Source organism: Dioscorea cayenensis, chromosome 19, assembly GCF_009730915.1.
Source record: "Dioscorea cayenensis subsp. rotundata cultivar TDr96_F1 chromosome 19, TDr96_F1_v2_PseudoChromosome.rev07_lg8_w22 25.fasta, whole genome shotgun sequence".
Lineage (NCBI taxonomy): Eukaryota > Viridiplantae > Streptophyta > Magnoliopsida > Dioscoreales > Dioscoreaceae > Dioscorea > Dioscorea cayenensis.
In genome coordinates, this window is record NC_052489.1 from 9,819,634 (window position 1) to 9,826,860 (window position 7,227).

The following is a 7,227-nucleotide window of genomic DNA, read 5'->3' on the forward strand; positions in this document are numbered from 1 at the left end:
CTTGGTGAACTTAAGGCCAAGCACTTTCAATATTTTCTTCATCAATGCACAGAATGTTTTAATGTTTGCTTGAGGACAAGCAAAACACTATAGCAAGCACAGTAGCAGCTTGGCCGAGAAATCAGAGAAACAGAGAATCCACACGGGCGTGTGGAAATTATCCACGCCCGTGTGGAAATTCCACAGGGGCGTGTGATATCATACACGCCCGTGCAGTCGCCCGATTCCAACCCTATTTAAAGCCGATTTCAGCCCCGATTTTGGTATCCTTTTCTCCATCTTTTCCCCAACTTGTGAGAGGACTTCGGCTAGGGTTTTGAGGCGTATTGGCCAAGGTTTTGGAGAAGTTCTATGGCTCCGACATCGTGATTCCATTAGGAAGATGGTTGGTAGGGGAGCTTCGATTGAGGCGTATCCTATACCGGACGAAGGAATCTTTGGACGACGAGTAGAGGACTCTGCACAAGACCATCGACACGACCATCGAGGGGGTTTCTTTATGGATTCATGGCTTTTACATTTGATTTCTTTGATTGTATTAAGCTCCATGGAGAGCTAAACCCCTAGTGGGTACTTGGATAATTGTGAACGCTAGGATGTATTCATTTCATTGAACTTCTTTGTTATGCTTTCAATAAATTGATGTTTATTGTGAGTTCCAACCTTGAATGCTTGATTGTATAAACATTTCCCCTAGAGTGACACTAGGGTTGAGAGTTCTTGTTGGTAACCTTGTGAGTGAGTGACACACCACGAGCGTTAGACAAAGCTAGGTTGGAGAGGGTTGAGAGGGTGAGTCGAGAGGTACAGGAGCATCCCCTTTCCCCTCCGGCGTGATAGATTCTACCTCCGTTCCTCGAGTTCTTTGCGGCCATAATAGAGTGAGTGGTCTAAGGGATGAACCTCTGCTGGGGCCTAGTTGCGCGTGCAATAGAGTGAAGCATTGAGAGGATCTTAGTATCTAGGGCTTAATTGTGGCTAGGGACCTTCCGCCTGGACAAAAGGGTTAGGTCTATATTTAGGAAGAGATTTATCACTTGGAATCCCTAGAGTTCATTGCAACTCTATGCGAGTGCGAGGTGTTGAGATTGTTCGATTTCTCCTCCGGGACATGTATAGAGTTAGGCATAGTTGACCTTAGATTTGGGACTATGTATGTAAGGATTTCCACGATTCACCATTGCATTGATTAGGAAGCATAATAGAGAGTTCTTGCACTTGAAGCGATTATCCTAGGTGAAGCGTTATCCGAGTACCCCATCTTTATCGATTGCCTTACCCTCTTCTTACTTTTGCTCTTTCACTTGTTGATTTTATTGTTGAGAATTGAATCACTTTCACACCTATCACAGTTGATCTTCCACATAGCTAAGAATCAAATTAAGTATTTTCACTCCCTACTCCCTGTGGATTCGACCCCGCTCACCCCGGATTATTACTTCGACAAGCCTGTGCACTTGAGGGATATAAGCAAGGGGAACTTGTCACATTACATCTTGTTAACAAAACTAGTATTCATCTTTCATTTGGTTAAGAAACAATTTAAGTTTATTTATTCCGTACTCCCTATGGATACGATACCCACTCACTTGGGATTTATTACTTTGACACCCATGCACTTGCGGTTTACACGCATATTCGAGAAGCATGTAAACTTTAGTTACACACCCATTGTCTAGATGCTTAACGAATGACCCATTTAGCTAGGGTACACATTAGGGAAGGGGTTGAGTCCACTTTGAGCCTTGAGTGAGGTCGTATATTATCAAACCCTCCTTAGGTGGTAACCGTTGTCCAAGTAGATGTACATGTAATCATTGACTAGTCAATACATTTGGCAAGGATATTAATCTAGGGTACTATCTTTTCCACTACTGTCATGCCAACCCAAACTTTGTCTCTCATTTCTTTCTCTATTCATATTTGTTTAATTGTTTAAATTAGTTTCAACCAATCAATTAAGTCCGTTAGATATATGAAATACAACTTGTATCGAGAGCTATACTAGTCCCTGATGATTCAGCTACCTCACCGGTTGATGTTCACTTTATTACATATATGAAATGTGCACTAGCAGTTATGGAAAGGGCATATCAAGTTTTTGGCGCCGTTGCCGTGGAAGGGAAACTCTTGATAAAGTTTAAATTTTTAGTAATATAGCCATTATTTTTCTATTCTTGGTGTATATTTTATTCTTTGTCTTTTCTTTACAAATTAGTTCTTTTACTGTTCTTTACTCCAGGAGGGTTGTGTCATGGATGACCTACTTCCAGCTTTGGGGAACTATCCTTGCTTTACTTTAGATTATCTTTTGGATCAGTTTTGTCAATAACCTAAGTTGGCAGGTCTGTTATCTTAGTTTATGAATAATAACTATGTTGGTAATGTTGTGGGTGTCCATGATGACTGACATATGCGTTATTTGTATGTAAAATATGCAATCATTTAGACATGCAAGTATGCACTTAATATTACCATTGGTCCATGATACTGCAAGTATATGGGTCATCAAGTAATACTTCATGGGTGAACACGAGGGTCATATTTCCTAAGGAACGGTGAAGGGCTCCTATTACTTCCTCTTAACTTAATCAATAGCCTAATCATTTATGCTCTTTCTTTAGTTTACTTGTACAACAATATTAAACAATACAATTGGAGACATCATTAAACACACTTAGAAGGAGTTGGGAGTATGTACTATAGTTATCTTGATTATTAATTATAATAGGCGTTAAGTGTCAATCATGTTATAGGATCGAACAAGAGGAATTTAAAGGCCTATTAGTCCCAATAAGCTATGACGACTACATCTAAATCACTAGGAATTTAAGATGGAATATCTTCCACACCAAGCCTCCTATGTTTGGCTAAAGTGTGGGAATCTCATCAGAACAGACCAATCAAACCCTAAGCTAAGGGGCAATCAATACCTAATGTGAAACCTTAGCTATGCCTACCCTCTTAAAACATACATAGATCTATCATAGCATTGGCGTCATCAATGTGGGGGCATATTCTCCTCATCCACATCAACAATAATAAGAAATTAAGAACATGCAATGATTACAAAAACTAGAACAATTTATATTAAAAAATTAAGATTAATAAATAATATCCATGGGAGTTAGACATACAATTCCCATTGAATTAGGTTCTTATGGTTCATAACAAGCAAAGCATCAAAGCAAAAAGGAACCACAAGACCAAATAAAGAATAGATAAGCCTTTAATGTATTCTAAAAGGAACCACAAGACCAAATAAAGAATAGATAAGCCTTTAATGTATTCCTAGACTAACTCCCACCAATAGTTCTCCAAAGGTTGGGGATTAGAGGATACCAAGATTGTCTGGATGACGTGTGTCACTCATGCCCCTCTGATGATGATATTTGAAAATGATTGTCACGCGCCATCCTCTTCAATAATACTCATTGATGTATGATAAGTGCTTGAGTAGGCATATTTTTATATATGTTTTACATGCATTGAGCATCATTTTTATCATGGTTTATGTCTTATATTGTGTATTTGGTGTTCTTTTATGCATATAGGTTGTGAATGCCTTGAAGAGTAAAAACGAAGCAAAGATAGGCTATAAACACACAATGTTGGGAGTTCTTATTCAATTCAAGGACCAAGACACGAGAGGAGCTCATTAACATGGAGTTGTGTGCCAACTTCCAAGAGGATTCAAGTCAATTCACTAGTTGGAAGGGCAAAAAGGCAGCGTTGATGAAAAAAAGTTTTATAGCCTACCACATGGACATGTGCCCGGATATGTGGCCTTAAGAGAAGAGTGTTTGGATCATGTTTTTTGAAAAATACTGTAGCAAACTTACTGTTCACGCCCCCGCGTGGAAATTCTTGCAGCCCACATGGGTGAGTGGAAAATCCACATGGGCGTGTGGGGGTATGTGACAGGCGCGGTTTTGGGCTTTAAATAGGTCATTTGCCCTATTGTTTGGGGACTTTTTGCGAGGCTTTTGGCAAGTACTTTGAAGGCAAGGCGGCTAGGGTTTTGGAGGAGGTCTTTGGCGATATTGGGGGGCGTCCATCACCAACTTTGATCAATCTTCTCTCCTTCTTAGTATAGAGGGAGCCTTTGGCGACCTAGCTTCGGAGAAGGATTCTTAAAGACGTTGAGCGACCCATCAAGGCCATCATCACCAATTTAAAGGGGTTTCTCTTCATGGTTTTTATTGCTTTTCATTGTATTCACCATTGTTTTGTAACTTGCTCCATGGAGGGCTACACCATAGTAGGTATTTGAGCATGTGAACCCTAGGATCTATGTTTTTTGTATTGATTTGCTTTATGTTTCTATTAAATCCGAGTTGATTTGAGTTTTAATCTTGTATTCCCATTGCTTGCTTGTTTTATTAATCCTTGTGGTTGATTGGATTTGCATGATTTGTTACTTTGATGAGAGAGAGGTCTTCATTAGAGTTAGAACTTCAAGGTTAAAGAGGGTTGAGAGGGTGAGTCATGAGATAGTGGAGTGTCCCCTTTTCCTTCCGATTGAGTATTTCCTATCTCCGTATTCCCTAGACTCTATGCAACCATATTTGGTGTGAGGTGTGAGATTGGGAGATTTCTCTGCCTTGACCTTGTAGGGGGTTAGGGATCCATCGCCGGGAATTAGGGTTGGATCTATCTTTAGGAATCGGTTTCACTCTTAGGTGTCCCTAGAGCGTATTGCGGTCATATGGGGTTTGAGGTGTTGAAATTGAGCGATTTCTCCACCGGGACCTTATAGGGGACTAGTGCCGGTAGCTTGGAGGCAAGGGGCAGTTATTCTTGGATTGCCTCGACTCATTAGACTTGGTTTAGAAGCATTTAGTGAATCTTGAGCTTCATGTTCGACCCTAGGGGAAGCATCGTTCGGGTACCTTATCTTTATTGATTGAGATCTCCTTTACTGGTTTTTCTTGCCCGTTTGCTTGGTTATTAATTCTCTTGCAATTAGTTCATTTCATCACATCCATTGATTTTGACTAGATAACTAAGAATTGGTTAATAGTAATACTTCCGTTCCTTGTGGATTCGACAATCCACTTACCGCGGTAATTATTACTTCGACACCCGTGCACTTGCGGTTTACACGCATATTCGGACGTGTCAATGTACTCTTGAGAAATCTACCAGAATCTATTGGAATAAGGAAGAAGCGTGACAATGGCCCTTGCGTGTAACCCGCAAGTGCACGTGTTTGTCAAAGTAATAAATCCAAGGTGAGTGGGTATCGTATCCACAGGGAATAGTGAATATAAACACAACGATTGCTATTTATCTAGGATGAGAATGAATCAATGATGGTGTGAATAAGATTGATATGAAAAGGCTAAAAAAAATAAGAAAGAGAGGCACGATAAAATGAGAGGAAAGACAATTGATGGAACTGGGGTACTGGAACAATGCTCCTCCTAGGACTAATGTTTCCAGTATAAGACCAACTATTATGTCTTCTAATTGATGCTTAATGAGTCATGGAAATCCTTAAACACACGGTCCTAACCCTAAGGTCAACCGTGACTAACTCTAGACTATATCATGGTGGAGAAATCAATCATTCTCAACACCTTAGACTATGTAGAGTTGCAAGACACTCTAGGGATTCCAAGTGATAAACCCCATTCCAATGTATAGATCTAACCCTTTGGTCCCGGTGAAAGACCCCTAGTCATAACTAAGCCCTAGGTGCTAAAGTCACTTCAACATTTCACTCTATTACATGTGCAACTAAGCCCCAGTGGAGGTCATCCCTTAGTCCATTCACTCTACTATGACCGCAGAGAACTCTTGGAACGTGGAGGTAGGATAAATCACATCATAGGGGAAAGGGGATACTCCACTACCTCTCGACTCACCTTCTCGACCCTCTCCAAATTTGCTTTTGTCTAACCCTCATGGTGTGTCACTCATCCACAAAGGTTACCAAGATGGTCTCTTAACCCTAGTGTCACTCTAAGGTAGAAATCATTCAACAAGCATTCAAGATTAGAACTCAATTAGAAACATCAATTAAGGAAAGCATAATAAAAGGTCAATGAAACAAAAAACATCCTAGGGTTTACAAAATCCAAGTACCCACTAGTAGGTTTAGCTCTCCATGGAGCAATATACAATCAATAATGAAATCAAAAGCAAAATTATGCAATCCATAGTAAAACTCCCTTGGAATTCATGTCGATGGTCATGTGGAGTGGACTCGTCCTCTCCAAAGGTCCCCTTGTCAAGCCTAGGGCACACCTCGTCGGATCGGTGTTGACAAAAGCTTCCCCAATAACTATCTTCCAAGAGAAACATGGTGTTGAAGCCGTAGAACCACTCCAAAAGCCTTGCGAAAGCCTCTCTAAACCCTAGCTGCCAGACTCTGAAAAGTTGGAGAAACGATAAGAAAAACTATGCTGAAATCGGGCTAAAAAACAGCTTTAAATAGGCTAGAATCGGGTATCCACACAGGCCTGTGTTTGTTCCACACTCCCCTGTGGAAATTCCACACGGGCATGTGGAATTTCCACATGCCCGTATGGATTCTCTGGAATTCTCATTTTTGGACGGCTGTGAATAGTAACTGCTACAGTAAATTCCCATCTTAATTTGTTATAGTAACCTACTATAGTACCCCAGCCAAAAACACTCTAGAATCCACTTTTTATAGAGGCAACATAAGCGGGCACACGTTTATGCCGTAGGTCGCATCACTTATTCAATAAATGGATTCATTGGTGAAGATCTTGTTATCATTGCACAAGTTGGGATACGCAAATATGACTGCCTTCGTGCCGCTCTAATTCATTGTAATTGCTTCTAAGATTCCACCAAATAGTGCATTCAAGATCTACTTTTGGCTTCTTTTCTTAATACTTAGCTTCACAACATTACATGCGCAAAAGAACACAAATACACATGTATTAGCGCTTGAACTTGATAAAAGTCATGCTCATCGTAAGGAAAGAATACTTTGCATTCTTAACACACAAACACTTATCAAAGCGTCATCTCTCACCACTCAGTTCTCCAGAAATCCAGGTACCCTGGGTTGTTCTGGAAAAGAGTCTCCCCAAATTTAGAGAATACTGGGGTATTTATAGTAATCAGCTCTAACAGGACCTCACCTCGGGCATTGTGATACCCATTATAAGTAAGTTGTTGTTTGGGCTCCAAGTCGCATCATGGTCCAATCTTTATGCTTTATGTGTCTTGACAATGGTTGTTATGGAC